Source organism: Rhipicephalus microplus, unplaced genomic scaffold (assembly GCF_043290135.1).
Source record: "Rhipicephalus microplus isolate Deutch F79 unplaced genomic scaffold, USDA_Rmic scaffold_305, whole genome shotgun sequence".
NCBI classification, from domain to species: domain Eukaryota; kingdom Metazoa; phylum Arthropoda; class Arachnida; order Ixodida; family Ixodidae; genus Rhipicephalus; species Rhipicephalus microplus.
Window position 1 is genome coordinate 56,296 of NW_027464874.1, and position 22,388 is coordinate 78,683.

General features: G+C 42.2%; 1 protein-coding gene and 1 long non-coding RNA gene across 5 annotated transcripts in view; both read left to right on the forward strand.

Moving 5' to 3' along the window:
• LOC119185011 (uncharacterized) lies at positions 1-20,301 on the forward strand. Of its 2 annotated transcripts, XR_012891604.1 has the most exons (4): positions 1-164; positions 4,499-4,585; positions 10,712-10,822; positions 20,126-20,301. It is a non-coding gene; the product is annotated as an uncharacterized LOC119185011 (long non-coding RNA). The 2 variants fall into 2 exon arrangements; XR_005111470.2 differs by lacking the exon at positions 4,499-4,585.
• A 26-nt stretch (positions 20,302-20,327) lies between these two features.
• Positions 20,328-22,388, forward strand: part of LOC142793523 (uncharacterized) — a 53,309-nt gene continuing 51,248 nt past the window's right edge. For all 3 annotated transcript variants that reach the window (XM_075885784.1, XM_075885783.1, XM_075885785.1), the window contains exon 1: positions 20,328-20,378. The gene's annotated coding sequence lies outside the window, so the exon portion shown is untranslated. The remainder of the gene's footprint in view (positions 20,379-22,388) is intronic.

The window sequence follows — 22,388 nt, forward strand, 5'->3', positions numbered from 1 at the left end:
GAGCACAATATTCTAAATGTTTGTTAACCTGAGTGATCACTTTTATTTTGTGGCAATTTGAGGTGCTTTGAAATGTACGCAAGGACCCACTTTTTCGAAAACCTGTAGAATGCATCATTGCGAGAACATCAGTTTTAGGAGCGGTCACTTTTCTCTTCGTACTGGTAAGTACCATTGATTTGCAACTTACGCACATCTTGTGTATAATACTGAAAGCGAGGCAATATCATACGATTTTTTTTGCAATAAGGCTTCATGCGCATGCGTTTCAACCGGGAGCTGAATATGATTCTTCGTAACCCTTAACCTTATGGTTCGTGAAAAAGTTCAAAACAAGAACACCATATACAAACTGGGGGTACAAATGCTACGAATAACTTTACCCTCTGTATTAAATGCTTTATCAGAAATCGTTTTTGATTTCATCTTGCAGGCCTGCGCTGCATGATTTTTTTCGTAAGATAAGTAGAATGTCAGTTTGGAGCGTGTATTTGATGTAGTTGTTTTTTTTCTTTCGGTGACTATGTGTAAGAATAGCGCATGCTTCTTTGCGCTTTCAGTTGCGTATGCCAATTTCTGTATGCTGTCACTGCATTCTGAACTTTGATTGGCTTGGACGTCTAGTCAAGCTCGCTGGAGCTTTCTCAATCACGTGAACTCAACTTGCTGAAGAGAAAAAATATAATGAAAGAATGATTGATGAATTTACCTAATTTCTTCTTTACTATGTATCGCCGTAAATACTCCTTTCATTGTATTGGTGCTGATAAATGACAAAATATTTTTTGTAGCTTCGATGCCCCAAAAGTTTATTAATGAAACTTTAGTAATGAACAATTAGGCAGACCACAGTATATTTTGTGACTTGATGCAATAGTCTACGACTTGTCGTCAGAGATTGCGTTGGTATATCTATAGGCATTGGCTAGAATTATAAATGAGACGCCTTGCAGATAAAAGTTGTGGCGTTGAATGAAGCAAGACGGCAATCAGCCGCTGAGAGTTACCTGAGGAGTATCTAAAACACAGGGAAGCTTACTCTGGAGTTATCCGGTGGTGCAACCAATAAGAGCGGAGCGTGCGCGGAGAAACTTGTGGCGGAGAATTGGTGGTTGACGCTTTGATAAGTCACTGTTAAAATACAGCAAAGGGCCTGTCGGTCATAAGTGAGGGAGCTGTATACACACGCCATGATTGTGACAATACAGTGATCTAGAATGAGGACCACTCGGCTTTGTGAAGCGTATAGTTTTTAATACTTTCAAAGCTGCCACTTGCTCTAAATCAGGAACCTTGGTCATTCAGAGCCATTAAAATAGTCTCTTCGTTTTCACTTCTGGAAGCCAGGCAAGCTAAAATTAATAAAGGAGCAGAAGGGGGTATAAAATTGTACATAGTAGAAATCCCTTCAAGCGCCCGCTCAAGCTGGTTTATTTTCCTATATAATCCTTCAAGACACATTTGCGCAGCTGCCACAGGGTCGTTGATTAAGGCATTTAACGCCTGACGCCTATGACAATATAAGTGAGATCGAGTCCTTAAGCAACACAGATGATTTAGCACTATGTATCTTTTCTTGTTTCCAGGCATAGATGTCGCAGAAGTTACTCTTTGGTGTTAATGTTTTACTTCTTTTCAATGCTTGACCTACTTCCTGCTTTTCTGATTCGCTAACAGAAGTGGGCCTATGCTAACAGCGCCTTGAAGCTACTATATTATAGCGATTGGTTTCTGCAAGGCGACGATTTCAAAATCAGATACCGTTTTTACCGAGGTGATGCGCTGTTTTCCAATTTTTCGGAGTTGGCCCCTTCTGCTTTGTTGCCTGATTGAGTTGGGTCATAAAGCATTAGCAATTAAACTCATCCAAATTTTTCCATCTGTCAAACAGATGTTGCCTGACTGATTTATTTTTGGAAGTCAAGATTACCATCCCGCCCGAACTTGCTCAAAGAGAACATGTCAAAGTTTTCCTTATTATACATTGTTTACGTTCTCCGTGTGAACATTTAACAACTATATTCACGAAAAGGGACAGTGGAAACACTTTTTATCTGTTCCATTGCTATTATATACGACAAGAAGAGCGTTGTGTAAGTGAATTAACGACCCTTGTCAGCAGTACTTGCAATGGGTATTTGTTTGTCAGCTACGTATTGCGTATATAGCTTTGTCATTAAATTAGTATTTCATTGAGTAATGACGCATACAATATAATGAAACTGTGTTGATAGTTCTTTTCACACGAATTGGTAAATAAAACTTATATGCGAAAGTTGTAATAACCACAAATGTTAAAGAAATTAAGATATAAGGCATCCTCCGCCAGGAAAAGAATTTGATTGAGCAATGTAGAAGTTACTCGTCAAGTGGCGAGAAAACAACAACCTGCAGTTTGCTTCCTCTTTTCTGCATTTTGGTCAAAGTTATGAAGAGTGTGCAATTGACTGACTGCGTTGCCTGCTCTTTGAATATTGTTACTCTTTGTTATGCGTTCTTTGATAAGTTCCGCATTTTTGTACCACGAGGTCATGAGGAGTATTTGTGAGTTCCACCCATATTCAACTGGCCTGTTTTAAATTATCGAGATCACTGTAGTATATAGCGTGCACTAATATGTGCAATGCATTCTGTGTGTCTACGTTGAAACAATGATTGTATCGAAATGAAATTTCGAAAAACTATAGTGCGAAGCTTAATGACAGCCCGTATCAAAAGGCAATATTCATATTTTTTGAGGGGGATAACATGATTTTTAAAAAGGGGCCACTTGTCTGGTGATTCTAAAATTGTTATACGACCTATGCTACATACATCGTATGGTATGGCGCACTTTTCAGTTGGTAAAAGTGAACTTCCAAAACTGGTGCATTTAGAAAAAAAATACAAGGTCTGGGCGGAGAGTGCAGCACAGTCCCCGCGAAAGCTAAAGGAGTGGCTTTTCTTTTCTAAACACTCATTGGGTAACTGCTGCAAGTCCACTTGCTCGATACCCACTACGGCTATAATAAGAATAATTTTATGGTAATAAACCAGCATTCGCAACTCTATTTTTTATCATTCTTCTGAGAATCATTGCATCCGTTAAAAACTTGCAGGACATTTTGTGCCAATTGTTCATGCAGTGGCAGACGACGATGAAGAATTATGCCTGAAGTGCTTATGCGCCACAGTTATTAGGTAATCAAAAACAAGTTTTTGTGCAGGGTTGGAGCATTGGAATACTCACTTATTACGCTATTCGCATTGTGTGACGAGTGGTTGTACTTTAGGAGTTTTAAAACGTTTTGTTACTCATATTAACGCGATTCGTTTCCTGACATCAAGCCTGCCAAAGGCAAGTTTGCGAAGCACCTGCGTGGCTCAGTGGTGAAATGCTGGGCTTGCACCCAGCGGACCTGGGTTTCAATTCCATTGACCCCTCGGTAATAGTTTTTTTTCTTGATTCGCAGTAGTGGTTACGGACACCAGCGGTAATGGCGGCGGCAGCGGCGGCGGACAACTATGGCGCCGCGTGTGAACCGAGTTTTGATCTCAAAACATATTTCACTGTAAAATGCAATAGTAATACACTAGTGCAAACTTTTGAGAAAAATACTTACTTTGAGGAACAATACGTAAAGTGATACGTGAAAGTGATCGCTGTTAAATGCAATAGTTATACGCTAGTGCGAATATTTGAGGAAAATGATCACTAGAGGAACAATACGTAAAGTAATACGCGAAAGTGATCACTGTAAACTGCAGTAGTTATACACTAGTGTGAACTTTTTAGGAAAATAATCACTTGGAGGAGCAATACGTAATGTTATACGGGAAAATGGTTGCTGTAAAATGCAATAGTGCAAACTTTTGAGGAAAATAATCACTTCGAGGAGCAACATTTCAGAAAATGCCACTTAAAAACGAGCGTTCAGTAAAATTTATAGTATTATTATAAACAGTGCGAGCACGCTTTGCTGTTCTGAGGCAGCCGAAATGTGATTGATCATCCTTATTGTCGTACTGGTCGTTAAACAGCGTTTCATAGTTTTACGTATGCGAGTGACCCCGTGGTATTGACCTCGTAGATCCTTCGCTTATTCGAACAGGCAAACAAAACACCGACAACATTTCGAGAATTCAAGCTGATGTCATGATCCGACGCTTGAGGCGGCGGTACAATTTTGTAAATAGACTAAAAAGTCATAATTTGTTAGAAAAAATAAACTCTAGTCTTCGATGAGTTGCTGCTCACAACATTCACTTTTATATATCGTAAAAGGTGTTTTTAGAGTATTTGAGTGGAGTATTTATAGGTGCGAGGCCCTTTATAGATAAAGCACTTTGCATTGCAATTGGTTCATCAACACTAAACATCAATGAAGTACGCAATAATTTGAATGTTTCTGGAAGTATGATCACTTCTCAATTATTATCGTTGCTTCTTTACTAGCAGAATTTGTTTTCACACCGTGGTTTCTGAAACTTTTGTTCATTCCCTTCTTTCTGTTCCTAGTTAGCTCAATATGCACTGGTATGCGATGTCCACCTCGATACAAACTTAGCTGCATGCTTCAATGTGGCGTGCAAGTGAGACGTTGTGGTGAGTTCTACTTCCCCTACAAAGCACTGTATATCTTATCGCTTTGATAATTGTCAAGCTGCACAAAAAGCGTGGCTGATCCCCTTGTCTTAAGAATCTGCGTTACTCGAAAGTGATGCGTCTTTTCAAAGAGGTAGTTGAGCGCTTATCGAGTATTTTTTTACCCCAAGGGAGCAGGAATAGCTTCTGTAGTAATAAATGATTAAGCCTGGTGAAAATGGCAAGGACCTTGAAATTTGCAGCTTGCCTCTCAACAGAGTAGACGTGCCAGTAGAAAATACAAAGGACGAGCAGGTACCATCAGCAGTCAGAGCTCGGCGCATCAGTGATCTTCTCAACTACAAATAAGAACGTACAAAATGAATGCACAGAAATACACAGCGCGAGCGTGAAACCAATAACTGCCCCACTTGGCAACACACTCACTTCGCAAATGCAGTCGCTTCAGTGAATGAAGTGGCATGCGTGTTTTTCGTAACTTGAACGCCATTAAGAGTAAGCGCGAGTGCACGAGTGATCACGCCCAGTAGAAAAACACGTGCATTGTGGCTCTCGAAATGACAACTAAAGCGCACCATAACGGCTTTTCACGCGTTGTCACTGGTGATAACCAAAAAAAAAGATTGAATGCACTGAGCTGCGAGTACCACCAGCGATAGTGTATATAAATAGCTTGCCGTTAGTCAGCTGAAGAACGTATGCTTTGTGGCCGAGTTGGTTCGCGCCATACACTGTGGAGCGAGGGGTGATTGGTTCGACTGGCGCTATGAGAACTTTTTGCGATTTGACTTGTTTTTGAACTTTCTTAGTGAATATTTCACAACGCCGTATCCTGACGTAACTACTTCAGTGGGGATATATGCAGAAACAGAATGAATGTGATACAAGGTATCACATATATACAACCACATTATGGGAAGGTATCGCAGGGCATATTCCAATGGCTGACGTATCGGCTCCCCGAAACACACCACGATAGCGCAGATAACTTGAGAATAAATGCTTTCAAAGCCACAAGAAAGCCTGGTTTCAGTTCAAATACTGAGTCACATGAAGAGTTTATAACAATAAACACATTCTTGGTTAAGCCGGTGCAAATATCTCACAAGCCCGCTTCGCTTGTTTGAACTCAATGAAGGTTTGATGTATTTGTAACAACGAGTACACAATCATTTGCACTTTAGTACATGCACTCAGAAATATTCGAGAACACGGCTACACCGGTTAAATTTCATGGCTGCTCACGTGATGCCATTTCGTAGCATTCAATCAAAGACCTGGAATGATAACACAGCACTTCTTTTCAGGCCAACTGAACAACTGTCTCACTGGCAAACCACAACTACTTCCTTCACCGACTCAGAATTACTGTCACTTCCGGCATCACGCACATGTACTGATTTGCACCCCGGTTCGTTAATCTTACATGACTCATCTGCTCACTGCACAGTAAAAGCTTGTGATACCATGGGAATGTGGAGAGGGGGGTACGTGTCGCTGCAATAGATGCACCCCTTGTCCTGCGGTGATTTGTACAATTCTCCCTATCATGCGCATCAGCTCTAATTATCTTTGTAATGTTATTGTGCCAGAAGTTTGTCTGCTGGCTTCAAAGTTGAATTACTGTTCTCAGTATTGCGTCGTTGTAGCATTTGTCGACAATCGTCGACAACACGCCCTGGCACAAACGCGGCAGGTAACTTGTTTAGGCTTGTTTTGACAGCCATGCATTGCTACATTTTCAGTATATTTTTTCCCGCACAAGAAATTAGAAGTTGCCTCCGCATATGGCCCAGGCAGCATCCGGAACACCATGCTCACTGTGGGGATTTGCGTGTGCAAAATGTGGCGCAGTGAATGAAGTGGAAAAAAAACAGAGAATATCCACAGAGTGAATGATGATGAGTGGGGAGACGCGTCTGGCAGTCGTTCATGCGACCGTCCGACCGTTCGTTCTTGGATCTGTCTGTCTGTGCGTGCGTCCGTGCGTCCATTCATGTATCCATTCATCCATCTGTCGTGTCTGTCGTGTGTCCGTCGATTCATTCGTCCGTCCATCTGTCTGACTACCTGTCCTGTCCTGTCCATTCGTTCATCTGTCTGTCTGTCTGTCTGTCTGTCTGTTTGTCTGCCTGCCTGTCTGTCTGTCTGTCTGTCTGTCTCTCTGTCTGTCTGTCGGTCCAACCGTCCGTCCATCCGTCCGTCCGTCCATCCATCTGTCTGCCCGTCTATCTGCTTGTACCTCCGTCCAGCCGTGCGTCCGTCCGTCTGGGGAACACTCCAAGTTATGCCATCTCGCCTTTTTTCATTATGTATTCAACGACTAAACGGTAGGTGGCTACCTACCACTAAAACTACTACTACAACTACTACTACAACAACAACAAGTACTACTATTACTACATACAAACTGTATTTCAAGGACTCAACAAAAGGTGACTACCTACTACTACTACTACTACTACTACTACTACTACTATTACTACTACCACTACATACATACATACATTGGGGACGCACGGCTTAAGGAACTTTGCCCTTAAAAAGAGGAGTGTGACGATGAAATATACGCTTATTTTCAGGACACAGTCCTAAGTTCATCAGCTTGAGGTCATCCTAGGTTGGAGGGTCTTTATTCGCAAGAAAACTCTGGCCGCAATTACCTCCCGGTCCACAGAGATGACTTCTCATTGTTAGTCGAAGCCTCGTACGGTGCTTTTAGCCTCCCACGTCTTGGCCAGGAGGTAGATACGTGCGGTTGTTGCAGACTTGTTATTGTAACCTTCATGGCGCTATGTACATTCGAGTATTAGGTGTGCCATTGTGTCTGGCATGTCACATGTCGGAAATTTGTATGCGTGAAATATGGTAAGGTGTATAATGAATGCAAAGCATCTAGAGCACTTTGGCGCCTATCTATACATCTATTTAGCCACTTACGTTTGGGTGCTCTCTTGGCCACCCCTTTAACATGGCGTGACCGGAAGTTAGTACGGGAGGCTAAGATAGTTTGAAGAAGATTATGATTATAGTTTGAAGAAGAACATGATTCGCAATCGCGTCGAGTATGTCGTCACACTGCGGGCGGCTATGTGCCGCTGGTCGCGCGTATGTGGCACAGGTGATAACCACTTGTTATCTTCCCAGAAACGAGAGAACACACATAGGTAATTTTAGTGCATGATCGTTAGTAAAAGGCTGGCACCGGCTGCGTTCCATCGACGAATTCAAAAATACATATCACGCTCCCAGCAGGAATCAAACCTCGGCATTTTGCGTGGCTATAAAGTACTGTACAGCAGATCTACGGCAGATCTCAGAACTACTTTTCGAATAGGCCCCAATGTTCGTGAAACGTTAGTCGTGGTTGCATAGCTAGCAGTCAAATTTTATAAACATTATATAAGTACTCCTATGATTCCGATGACACAGCCATCACGTCGGGTTAACGTCAATTGTATTCAGCAGTCATCCGCTGAAGTTGATTTATGTAGCAGTGTCCAGGGCTACCAAGCAAACGGGATGCCAAAATCTGGTTAACCTCTCTGCATTCCTCTTCACACACTATCTCTCCTTGCGAGCACCAGCACTTCATATCAGCTTATCGCTTCTGGTGTAGCTAATATATTTAGTGATGTTTTTGTTGGCGTCGTTGCGCAAGTGAAAACAACTGCTTATATAAACATCTACAACAGTTGAACAAATATGTCTGTGCATGCAACATATCTGCATATATTTAGCGTTGTTTCATAACATGTCAATAAAACATTACAACATGGTCACGTTCCCTGCATATGCTTTGCATGACGTCGATTTCTAAGTTACGTGGGATCTGCCAATCTTTCTTTATATAGTAGAATGCCATGCGTATACGTGTTAGTTTGCCGTTTTCGGAATACTAGGGCTTCTTCCCCAGTTTTGGGGTGAGGTGGTGAATACATCGTGCGAGTTAGACAGGGGTGTAGCGTAATATGCTATGCACTGGTGCTGGAGCCCTGGCAAGCCATGGCTCGAGGAATGTGGTGTGGGAGGCCCGACTGACGTTACTTAAAGCCCCTCCATGCGTTTTCCGCTGGCTACGTAAGCCGGCTAGGTTAAGTAGCGCGAATTCTTTCTTCCCTCTTCTTTTACCGCTGTCCTCTGACCACCGGAAGTGGAGATGCCGCTAAGATGTTTGTGCTGCTTTTTAGGTTTATGACCCACCTTACTGCTACCCTGAACACGGATTGGGAGGAGGAAGGAAAGCTCACGGCGCTTGACGCCCCCAACCCGCCTCGTTCATGTCGGTCTCACTGCTCCGCAATCGACCCCGTCGGGCAGCCTCATGCGCCGCAGCAATAGAATTTACTAGAAGAGGGTGCCTCCTGAGCTTAGAATGAAACTAGAGACAACACTTGTGGGGAAAAAAACAAAATTGTTCACTGTTTCACGTTTCAGAAACAAGATAGAAGAAAAAAAGCGGAAGGAACTGGTTCAATAACTTCCTTTTGGAAGCTCCGGAACCGGAAATAGGTGGCAATGGTGAAAGAGTGGTCAGCGCTACCTCAAAAAGCGGCATATAGACACGATGGAGGGGCTTTAGACGTGATCACAGACCATGATGTTAGCCACTTTGTTTCTACTTTACTAAATGCAAATCAGCTTTTACTCGAGGCTGCGTCCCTCCGTCGGCGACCATCCGCTAACCCACTGCCGGAGGTCCTGCTCCCCATCTCCTCCTCTCGTGGAGGTGGGAGGTGATGTAGGGTGGAGGAGGTGGCAGAGCGCTGCCTCAACTTTGTTTCTCCGCTCCCATTTATTTTTCCACCACAACTGTGCGCTCCTATATAATGCTGCGTGCGTTTGCCTCGCTGCACTCTCCTAGCAGGACTGCTTGTTGACTTTGTGGCGCACACACGGTAATACACACAAACAGGAGGGGGGTAACATAAGCGGTACACAACATATACACTATTCCCCACAAAAAACATACACCGAAACATACATATGTAAACAAAAGACAACATATGTAAACAAAAGTGAACACCAGCGCTGCTTCGCAACCTCACATGATTTTCGTTAGTGAGAATTTGTGTAATTTTTTTCCTCCTATCGCTTCGAAAACTGGCTTTGTTTTGATAACAAAAAAGGTTTATTTGTTTGCGCTAGGCAACTGTGGGCATTAGACAATAAAATTTGGTGCTATTTTTTGCGTATGTACAGGCAGGCGTTTCTGTTGTGTATCACAGTTCTGCCAAAAAATCTGTCACCAAATGTATAACAGAATACAAAACTACATTGAAGCGTAAATTGTTCCGATGGGGAAGCCTTAATCGAGGACTCCTACTGGTCTTAGCCGCCCATTTAGGCTGGCTTATCGTGCCTGCTTAGAGCTGGAAAGTAGCACCTCCCATAACTAAAACACTTTGTCATTTCTTATTACGTGAGGTGAGAGAGAGGATTTGAGCAGCCTCAGTTCAAAAAATAGAGTGTAAGACTTCCTCCACAGCAGAGACAGCAACCTTGATGACACATTGTCCAGATTATAGTATCCACGAGTGTCTTTCCTGGAATAGTGACGGAGTTGTGATTTTGAGAGGTAAACACAGCTGCCGCTTTGTGTCGCAACGTGCACTCAATCGGTGCCATGGCTTGACAGGCTCTCGAATGTAGTTTCAGTTCCTGTTTCGTGATTAACTTTTTTACCTTGTTTTGACAGGCAATAGCTCAGAAGTGCGCGACGAATTCTACGGTTGTGGGATTTACAACGCAACAGGAGTATCTGGTATAAAGAGTTTAAAAATCTTGCTACCAGCCCCCGAGCAACTTTTTCCCCTATAATATGGCATTCCCATCATGTTTATTTTTTTTGTCACAAAGCTTTTAGACACAGATAACCTTGATACTTTGTTGGTACATATGGTGATAAGAAGCTGCCTCATGGAGGATCAGAGACTTTGAATTGCTGGGAATTTTTTTGGTATTTAGTGATTGCGATGTTCTATAAAACACTTCTACTCTTGAAGACGTAATTTTCGCAAAGGAATGACCACAGTATATCCTATGCACATTTTCTGCTTTTAACACCGCATGCCTGCCCACACCGAATTACTAATTGCATTGCGACGTTTCATTTCCTGCGTGTAGTTCCTAGAACAGAACATTGCCATGACGCATGGAGTGCGTACTGCCGCAAGCCTTCACATACACTGTCGTGCAGGAAAACTCGAGCACCTACTACATGCGACTGTCGATGCAGTGAGTAATATTCATTCTTATGCTCACTTAATCCACGCTCTCGAAAAGATTATTTCTATATTACTTTTTGCTGAATAAAATTGCCATGAGACTGCTGTTTTTCAAACACTTCAGCTGTAAACTGCTCGGATAATATAATCATGACAATACTGCTTAGTAAGCATCATGATTTTTTGATTTTAATGTTGTAATGATCATCCCCACCCCCTAAAACATGAGAAGGTTCGCAAGAGAACAGAAGAAGGAAAAACAGTGATGCCAACAAGTTCAGTAAGGTAGGTTCGCTACCCTACTGGTGGAAACAGGAAGGAGGAGATTAAAAGAGGGAGAGTTGAGAGCAAAAAGAGGAAGGAATATGGGAAGGCTCCAGAAAGCTCGACTTATTCTAGACTGCATCGGTTGGTGTGCGTAAACTTTAAGGCACGCACGTTGTATAGTATGTGTGGCGAAACAGTTCTTGATTTTCCGACATTTTCAGTGCATTGTGTCTTTGCAACCTGCATTCTGAGAAAGAAGTTTGAAGAAATACCAAGTGTTTACGCGAAAAATCCTAGTAACATTTTTGTTCACCTAAATTAGCTTATTATGTTACAGTTTTTATCCACCTACTTAACACCAATAAATTATTTCTAGGTATTTAAAGTGGAGGTGAGCATGTTAGAATGAACGCATTTATGCACAAAAGTTTGGAATACGTATAGATTCTATGGTTTTTCTGATTCTCCGTGATTTATAACTCAACAAAAGTGCCAAGCGTTTTGAAGGCGCCTAGTTAACAATATCGTTAAGGGTTTTCGTTCTGCGGACGATGATTAGATATTTTCTAGTGGTGATAACTGTGAAAAAACAACAACCACAGTGAGTGAAAAGATTGAAACAGAGCGAGGCTGAAGTTTACATGAATCCCAGTATAGTGGAATAAAATTTCTTCACATTTGCTCGATGTTTTAGAGCCACGTACGTTGACAGTATTCAGCTAGATCATGACAGAAAGCGGGACTCAGCCTATATTTTGGTCAGGTGTATGTAATCGACTTAACGTGTCACAAGCCTTAGTGATATTCATAGACATTAGGCTCGAAAAAACATCCACCACAGTCCGTCTACATAGGTTAATCTTGATCAAACAATGTAATAGCTTCCAAATATCAACAGTCATTGTTGAAGCTGTCCGCCACCAATGTATGATAAACAACAAATTCTATCTGACAAGGCACGCTTCACTGTCAAAATAAGCGATTACTATGACGATAGAAAAAACCAGGTTTCTCTTTCTGATAAAAAAATAGGCTTAACGCACTTTTTTTTCCGTAAGAGCGCGTCATACAGTTGATAATACACTTGAAGACCATACAGTTAAACGATAATTTTGGTGTGACCACCACGGTGATGTAGTAATTCTGGTCTTGCACCGGACGTCTGGCATGAAAGTTTCGCGATCACATCCTTGCTGCGAAGGACGTATTTATATGGAGGCGAAATGCTTCACCCCCATGCCCTTAGATTTACGTGCAAGTGAAACAAATGCAGCGGGTGATAATTTTCGACGACCTCCAGTTAGACGTGTCTCATACCCATGCGAAGGCTTTGGGACATGAAGCTATATCAATTATTAATAACACTTCTTGTTTATGTCGATGACGATAAAAATGTATGCGTGGTTTTTTTGTGTATTACTTATTTTTCGATACATATGTCACCTAATCACTTGGCGGAAATAGTTTTACATTTTTGATTTCCCTATATTTTGTCGAGTGATTAGAGAATCGATCCCAACCCCAACTCAAATTTTTCGCTTCTTGATGAGCAAATGTTCGGACTTAAATCTTTATTTTAGGCTTAAAAAGTTTGCCCTTTTTCATTCGTTATATACATGTGCGAATCGTTTCAGTTTTACCTCATACAAGTAAGCAGGAAATTGTGGAAGTTTTATACGCTATTTTCATTTTCTAGCCCTTTCTAGGCTTCAGTGAAGCAGAAGTGTTGCATTAAGTAATATTGTACGCTCTGCACCTTAAAATTGAGGTACGTTTCTTTAGTACTTATATTGCTACTGCTGTTGGTGAAGGTGAATGAAAGTAAAAATATTACATAGCTCATTTGAGTAAGAAAACTAATATATATATTTTATAAAATGAACCTATAGAACTAATCAATTGCTTCCACGGCTATTACCCGTTCCTAATGTTTATAGTTGCCCAACTGCTTAATTTGAAAAGATGGTACATCTGACTCACGCATAATATCGGCGCACGCATATTATCAGCCTTAATTTAGACCCGTAGGCTAAGACATTGTTTTGGCTTTATCTAAGAGCATCTACTCATAATCTCCGCATCATGCATTGGTATTTATTATTCATCATATGGTCTTCAAGGTGATTTTAAGGTCAAGCCTGGAGATTTAAGAGTTTCGTCATCATTTGGTCAAATCAATTTTGAGAACCATGCGTGCATTACTTTGCTGCGCTGATATTCGGGTGCCTCTTTGACGTGGACAAAAAGTGCCATTTTGTTTCCTTTTTCATGGCTAAATATGAGAACTCATAACAAAGCCTGTTGTGAACTTTTCAATTTAACCTACGAAAACCAGCAACTCACAAGGACTTTCAGCTTTAGTAACACTCGATTCAAGTAGCAAAAAATGATGGAGCAGTAATAGATTTAACCTAAAGCTGGCAGCCTCCGCCACCATTTGCTCAACAAGGAACATAACTTCGGCTCTTAAATGAAAGTCATCTAGTATATTCCAGATAACCTTAACTCCTTCTTACTTTTGATAGCAGTTACAGGCTAACAGCTAACAGGGATAACAGAAATTAGAAGGTTCCTCATTTTGATTTAGAGTATTTGTATATTACTTTATTTATTTTTTAGGTAACAGACATCATCGTATATATAGGTACCGCTGCTAAAGACTTCACAATACGTAGTATTTTTGTCACCTGGAATATTGCTGTAGGCAGATGATCGTCAACATTCGATGACGGCTATGAATAAACATTTTATGCTTCTAAACTTGCTTAAGGCATGAAGTTTAAAGCAATATTAGGAGAATTTTCTGCAGCTATACCTTGAAGAAAACCTAATTTGGATATTGTGCAAATGTGCCCATTATATACATAGTCAGTATAACACAGCCTTGACGCCACCCGCCATTTCAACCGCTCACTTGCACGTGCAGGAGCTTAACGTGTTAGCATAACACGTTCTAAAGTTACTCCACAAACAGAAATAAATCAGGATTAACGGACCAACGAGCCAACCGAAGTGAAGACGACGTTATTTGAATAGGTATGTTTTATAAACGCGAAAAAAGTGGACAATGGGACAGCTTGCCACCGGCAGCAACCAATCGTGCAAACATTCGAGCCGTGGCAGTGGTCTTCTTCTCATCTAAGTATACCGAGTATATCTGTGCACACAAGCCTCAGATTGTTCTTCGGCACCTTAAGTATTCATTACGTCGAGTGTGGAACACACGGTTTCATAGAATATGAGACCTGTTATTCCCAAATTTTGAGTTTTGTCCTTGGCGGAACGCTATCGTTCCATTCACATTAACTTCATTACATTTATGTTCAAATTACTAGTAATATATTCATGATACTTTTATTGGCTTGATCGTCTCTTGGTCTATAATAATGTTTTTGTTCAACAAAGAAAAACTGGCCCATAAACATTGCCTTTGCTCCCTTCATAGCAAGGGTATCATTCTAGCATACTGCTATGCCATGAGGTAGTGTTCGTAGAATTATGGGTCAGTACCTATATCGTACAATTGATCACGTGCTGCATGATGCGAGCAGGCAAACAAAACGACCTCTACACTCATAATATTGACTACGAGTTGCGTTGATTAGCGCTGCCATCTTCAAATGTACAGATATACTTAATAAAGCACCCGGCAGGATCGCAGCTGGGGTCACCTAATGGGTAAAGCATCTGATCGGATATTATAAGGCTCTTCTAAGACGTGTGAAACATGCGCCAATATCTCAGCCCCGGCAATTATACGGTCATTACATCTGGAACTGTCTTGCTGTTGAGGCGTGTGATTTGCTTACACCCAGCAGAATCTAATGATAGCGTTGGTATGGACTACAGATAAACTTCCTGCTGTGAATCAAGGCGTTTGGATGAATTAAGACCGTAGCTTTGGCATGTAACAACTGCTGACTCCTACTTGCAGAAAACAACTCCATGCAGTATAGATACTAGTCCATGCGTTATGATCCAAGAGGGCACTTGCAGTGTGAGCATAGTCCCAATGGCCTTCACTGGCCCGTAAACTTGCAACGCAATTTCAGTTCATGGGGGTTGTATTCACACTTAACCACTAGCATCACAATTATATTTCAAGAAGAGGCACTGCGGACCCCAAAACTAAGTGATAGAAAAAAAAATATTCAGTTACTCATTGTAGTCATCTTAGTGATAACCTTCTGCACTTTACGGCCAAATAGACGCAACAATCATGCACTTCAAATACTTTTATGGTTTCTATATTCCTACGAACAACTCAATCGCTTATGAAACCAGAAAATCATCTCAAAACTATGCATGTTTCAGCCACTTTGCTCAATACATATTCAAGCCAAGGTGCAAGTGCACTTAACTAATACTGAAACTTCTTTATGTTGCCCCGCCGCTGCAATCTAGCGGCTAAGGTACTCGGCTGCTGACCCGCAGATCGCGGGATTAAATACCGGCTGTGGCGGCTGCATTTTCGATGAAGGCCGAAATGTTGTAGGCCCGTGTGCTCAGATTTGGGTGCACGTTAAAGAACCCCAGTTGGTCGAAATTGGCGGAGCCCTCCACTACAGCATCTCTCATGATCATGTGGTTGCTTTGGGAGATTAAGCCCCACATGTCAATCTATCAAACCTACGTAAGCAGAAATTTTGGTGAGATGCACGCACCCAATTAAGCGATTCAACATTCGGCAGCTGTTACAATTTTGTAGCGCTAGAAGAGAAAGCAGAACTGTGGATCGGTAACGAATAAATTTCGCACTTCTAATATTGTTTGGGCAACAGCTGTGAGAAAATGCGACATCATGCAACCTCTCCGTCTGTGTGACACACCTGCGTTCAATGCGTGAAAATGCTGTTCAGCGCAGTGACACACCGAGAGAGGATCAATGAACTGATTCACAAGCAATTCAAGGCCCAGGGTGGTCCCGATAGTCGTTGTGTCTCGGATTTTAAATGCCACCTTGTCGTCACCGTTCTGGTTTGCTTTTTTTATAAGTCCACTATTGCGAGGGTGCATCTGTAATTTGCGTCCGTATAAGTTGTCACTCAGCCCAAAAAAGTATACTGAGTAACCTTCCTACTTTAGAAGGCTAGTAAATCTTGTCGATGATTTTCATGGTTGGTGCCTTGTCAGGCTGCAAGATAAATAATAGAGGGGCTGAGTTTCAACGTGGTCAGAAAATAATGCCAAGTGGTACTCGGGCACCTGTGAACCTCTGAAGGAAATATTATTGCGTAGCTTACCAAAGAGAGTTTGAAAAGTATTTAGAAACACCGCAAAATCTTGTACCGTGCGAAAAAGACAGGATTGAAAGAGAAGATAGGGCGATGCGTTTAGTGCTCTCGTGTCTTTCTTGGTCTGTGCGTTTTTTGAATGTCAAAATATTCACGACGTTTTAGCACCAGCAAGCCCATTCCTACACCCTGTCAAGCTATTCACGAGGTCAGCTGCAGAACGCATGCTTTGTTCTCTAAGAAAGATACAAAATCTCGAAACAAACTGTGCCACACAAGCAACAAAATAAGGTCATTGGGTGATTTAAACAACACATTGAGCTCGATTGTTACCGTCGCTCGTCGCGTTATGGTCTCGTTAACTGCCCACAGCATTTCGATGTTGATCACGCCCGCTTTCATTGAAAACAAAATAAACAAAATAATCAAGTACGCCTAGCACGCTATTTATGGACGTAGTGACTGCTACCATTTCATCTTATCTCCCTTTTATAACTTTGAGTTAACTCGCTAGAACGAAGCCAGAGAAAGAGTGCCGAGACTGAGCGACTTATCCTAGAAAATGCGCATGTACCTAATAGATTCGAAAAAAAGCTTTTGTTTGCAATCGCCCACTCTCACTGGTGAAGAGATAGAAGGCACGAAACACTTGCAGCTTGATGACGAGAACCTTTTTTGTGCCCATAGGCCTCGTTCCAGGTCCTTGGGAATCTCTTCGTCTCAGTACCATCACCGCTTCATGTCCTTCGTCAGCCGATATCACGATCGTAACGGTTGATCGATCATCGCAATACAAACTTCGCATGTGCTCGCCTCCTGCAGCTCCAAAATCTATACCACAAAAAAACAGCACAATTTCTTTCTCATATCTAGCGTTCTCTTGCGGTGAGAGCCACAACTTCAAACGAGTCTAAATAAATCTTTAAGTTTTACAAGCAAATTTTGCATGCAATACTTTACAATCATGTTCACCACAAATTTACAGCAAGATAATTTACGGTACGTCAACTACTCATACAAATAGGAGGCTTCACATCAAACGAACGAAAAACAGTTTCCAACAAAAAGGCGGCTAATTTCAGGTACTTTGTCATTCTCACATGTTAAGCATCAATTGTGGTGGTGTTAACGTCACAAAACATTAAACTGACACTACAAAAAAAATTTTATTGCCTGTGACGCTGTTGGCCTCATCAGTGCATTATCTAACCGTGTTGCAAACACGGTGGCTCTTCATGAGGTAAATCTGTAGCACCAAATGATGGCACCAGGTTAGCAAAAGACGCTTAGATGTTGTGGCAACATTTTATGTGGCATTTAAGTGGCAATAGCGTGGTGTTATGCTTTGCCTGCAGCCCAACCGCAGTGCTCTAGTGACAAAGGTACTCGGCTGCTGACCCACAGGTCGCGGGATCGAATCCCGGCTGCGGCAGCTGCATTTTCGATGGAGGCGAAAATTCTGTAGGCCCATGTGCTCAGATTTGGGTGCACGTTAAGGAACCTCAGGTGGTCGAAATTTCCGGAGCCCTCCACTATAAAGTCTCTCATATTCATATGGTGGTTTTAGGGTGTTAAACCCCACATATCAATCAATCAACAGGGATGAATAGTTTTGGTTAACGGCAACTTGACCGTGCGCACATCTGAGTATCACATTTGTTTACGTTCTTCAGCGTCAACTTTTATTTATTGCATCTGTAGAGCATAGTGAAGTGTTTCTTCGACACGACAGCATTTTCATGGTATTCATGTCAAGAAATGCCAGACATATTGGTCAAGCTTTCTTACCCTTCCATAATAATATTTTATGCGGAGTATCTTATGGTCGTGCTCAATATGGTGTGTGGCGTGACCACTCTTATTGCACATGCGCACCGCATCCCCCTCTTTTCTCCTACAACCCCCTCTCTCCTCTAGACATCTATACATCCCACGCAGTGTTTAAACCCCGCTGTGCATTGTTTAAACCCCCCTCCTATTCAATGATCCTCTCTCTCTCTCCTCGCCACGCCGACACAGGTGCGTCTCTCATAATCATGTAGTGGTTTTGGGACGTTAAACCCCACATATCAATCAATCAACGCCGACACAGGCCGCCTCCGCTAGCGAGTGTTTAGAAAAAGTGGTGAACGATTTTCAATACTTCGTACCCCAGTACTCGACTGGAAGAACTAAGGATGTATAAAAAATTGTTTGAGTGGAAATTCTTGCCCACAGGTGAAGCCGTGCCAAACGTAAGACCGCGGCCACAGCAGTCATCTCCCTAAGGGCATGAGGAGCTGTGTGTTTAGAAAAAATGTTTAACGATTTTAAGTACTTGGTACTCATTCACGTTCGGCGATTGAGCAGAACGTTTTTCTCGCACTCCCAAGAAGTTCAACGTGGCAACCTTGAAGGGTCAGATAGTGCACCCTTGTGTTACTAGTTTTCTTTAGTAAGCCTCAGATTCGAGGCCGATTTCATTGAAGGTTGAATGAGTGATACTAGTCTCTGCAAATTATTTCTTCGCAAACAACTATCTTGTAATTTATATTTACCGTAGCATTTAAACCGAAAAATTGAAGCCACTTGATCAATAAGTGGGTACAACCAAAAATATCATATTTATGCGATCTTTGGAGGGCAAAAGCTGATTGAACTGCTGCTGGCAAAGCATTGCGGGAGCTTCCACTCCAGAAATTTTTTTAAAACCTCCTTCAAAAAAAGTGACTGCTTGCGCAAGACTCTTGAACCTAACTTTGGTACAATTGTTCAGTAATACAGGGACGATAGTAAACTGTATCCAGCACCACATAAGAACCTCACAGCAATAGAGTCAGTGGCATTACGCAGAATTCAAACAAACACATACACGAACCTACATAGGGTACATGTATTCTACCCCACAGCATACATGGATATATGTCTGTAATTTGGGGCCACACCAACTCTGTTTCACATCACGTGGGAGTGTACACATCACAACGAAGAACCCCACAACATGAACAACACAGAGGAACAATGGGAGGCATTGCTGTCCAGCTCGGCCATTGCTGATCAGCGCTGGCTGGTCCAACGGGTAGCGATTATGGCTAGGGCCAGCGGAGCCCTGGAATAGGGGCCCGACCGTCTGTAATGCTCCGGGTTATGCTCAAATAAAGTTCTCTCTCTTTCTTTATGCTTGCGCTGCACCATTTACCGCCACCCTGCTATATGTGCACTGGAATTCAACCTACAGGGTAGTGTCATTGGGAGGTTTTTTCTGTGGTTTGTTCAACAATGAAAATTTGCCGCGTGTGCGTTAACTAAAAGTAAATTGTGGGTTGCTATGTTCCGTCACAGTCTTCTATCTTCTCTGTAACCAATCGAAGTCCTGCTTTACTCATTGCTCATCAGTAGAAATTTTCCTGTTCCAGTAGGGAAAACTTGTCCATTAATGCGCGTTTCGCGCTTCTCCAGGTTTCTCTCCTGTGCTACGCCGCCATGAGCACCAGTGTGAATGCCGCCGCAACAGTAAACGTTAGTGCTCGCTGCTGCAAGTTTCAAGTTTCAAGCTTTAAGTTTATTTCAGCTATTAGGAGCGAAAAGGGAACATTGTACAAATCGTTCATTTCAGCGGGAGAGGGTATAAATTGTTTCTCCACCCCAACTTAAAGAGGAGATCATGAGAACCCCCAAATGTAGGTGGCTAGATAGACAGATACGTAGATTGATATTCGCAAAATTACTGGAGTCCGCTATGAAATGCCTCTTACTTGAAAAACATGACCGTTGTGCCAAAGAAAACATTTATTGTTTTGTTTGTTTCAATAAGCATGCCGACCGTTTTTCAGATAATATCGCAAGAACCTTTGGTGTATGAGCTCACTGCTACGTTTGCTTGATGCAATCACTGTCAACACAATCGAAATGACGAAGGATAACGTATCGCTCTAGAAGAAACCGCGACATTTTCAATGAATAAAAGGCCTCTCTCGTATGAACTTGAAGCCATTTCCTAAAATGTCAATTTTACGTACTATTTCATCGATACTTGTGGAAAATGAATCACTTCAACGAGTATTCCACATATCCAGATTATACTAGGTAAGCACGCTTTCGAAATCTTTATTTTATTTTATTATTGTAGTGGGTATATATTGTCACATGCTACGAAAGGTCTTTCGCGTGGAAGAACTGAGCCGGTGGGGAGACACACAGAAAAGTGGCAATATAGCTGGCTCAATAATGACAACAACCAAGCTGAACGCGCACTGCCTCGTAACATCTTCTTCCATTTTAGATGGCAGCCATGGCTCGCGCTCACCGTACCTAGTGTGCAAGTGAAAACAATTCGCATAACAAGTGCAATTTACTTAAAAAAATGGTGAACACACTGAATTTTAGTAATTACCAACCTGGTTTTAATTATTTTTTAACGTGGAGATTTTTGCAAATAACTCCTTGAAATTACCAGTCAATCTTATTAACAAGGCGCGCTGTGTAAAATGCACAAAAACTCACGGAAGACGAGGTGCCGCTTTCATAGCTGCTGAAATGGTGTTCATTGCTCTATCTCGCTATACCTAGAAATAGGAGATTCATGAATAAAACTGCTCTGGCGCTGGTAAAACAGCGTATATATCATTTTGTTACTTTGCACTTTTAGCTATAAGCCTTAAATTTCAGTTGTTTGATGAGCCGGGCCAAAGCGTAAAATTGTTTTGAAATTTGGCGTGATTCTGCAGAGGCATCATGCGAAAAAAAAGAATTGCGATAAAAAAGCAACCAAATGCGACAAAAATGCATCAAGTTGCCATATACAATGTCTTACTAAGTGAACGAATTACTTACACTTATTATATATTTGTTATAGTTTTGTGCGGTGAACCAGGCCAGTCTGCTCTGAGCGCGCACATTTTGTGCCCTCTTTACTTGTCCATACTCATATCAGAGATATCGTAGATATCTTTCCTTGCTTAATCTCTTGTACCTCTGCACTATATATACTGCAGTAGTGTTATTAATAAACGTTGTTTCGCCACCAGCTAGCATGGCGTTTAGGCTACTGCAAGTTGCAGTGGGTTACAACTATGGCGACAAGAGTCGTGGACCATTCGGTGGAAATAGGTCCATTGAGTGGTTAAACCAATCTACTGCCACAAAACACAGAGGAGAACCATGGCCAGTCTTCAGCTAACACTGTTTCAAGAATACAAAGATAAGCGCGAACTATATCGCTCACGGGTAAAAACATTGACAGTCATGCAAGCCACGTCTAGTCGTGACGATAGCGAGGAAGACAGCGCGGCACATGTTGGGACTGAAATCTCCCCCTCCTCCTCCTCCCCCCGAAACAGAGTGGAACCGACGATACGGTGAACGCTTTCTTGGAAACATGTTGAACGAGACATGAAAATGGACACAGAGTCTCTTGTGTGCGTCATATTACGCTAAATCTACGTATACCATTATGCAATGCGGCCACACTCCAAAGCTTCTGGATTGAACTTTGGACTGTCTGTGCTGTACGAAATGTGTGCCTCATGTGCACGCTAACGGTGATTCACTGTGCACAACGTTGCCTGTGTGGGCGTGGCCTGACAACAGTGTTCGGAAAGAGGGGCGTGTATATTGAACAGCTGACAGCACCAGATTTGCCTGCCGCCCGGAGTTAGAGCGCTTGCAGTGAAACATCCCGATGGTTGAATACGAACACTTCCGCAGATATTGAGCTCACCAAAGGTCCTTCTGTGAGCCTGTTGCTGAAGGCGACGTCGACGCCGAAATTCTGTAAGGCTATATTCATTTCTTACGTGCTCTGTGATGAGTTCTCAAGCGAAATAGGGGAGGGGGGGGGCTGGTGTCTTTTCAGCACATTGATCATAAAGGGCATGTACAATCAACTTCCGCTGGACGACGCACCGCACAAAGTTGTGCGTCATTACAATCATCGAGGTCTCTATTGTTATAACACGCTGCCGGTTGGGATTGCTTCAGTGCAGGCGATAATTGAAAGGAAGGTAGAAGCGATAATTAGCGAATTACTCGGCGTGCAAGCGTACCTTGACAAATCGTTGTTGGCTGAGTGTGAATGTCAGACTGAAAGGCGGCTCG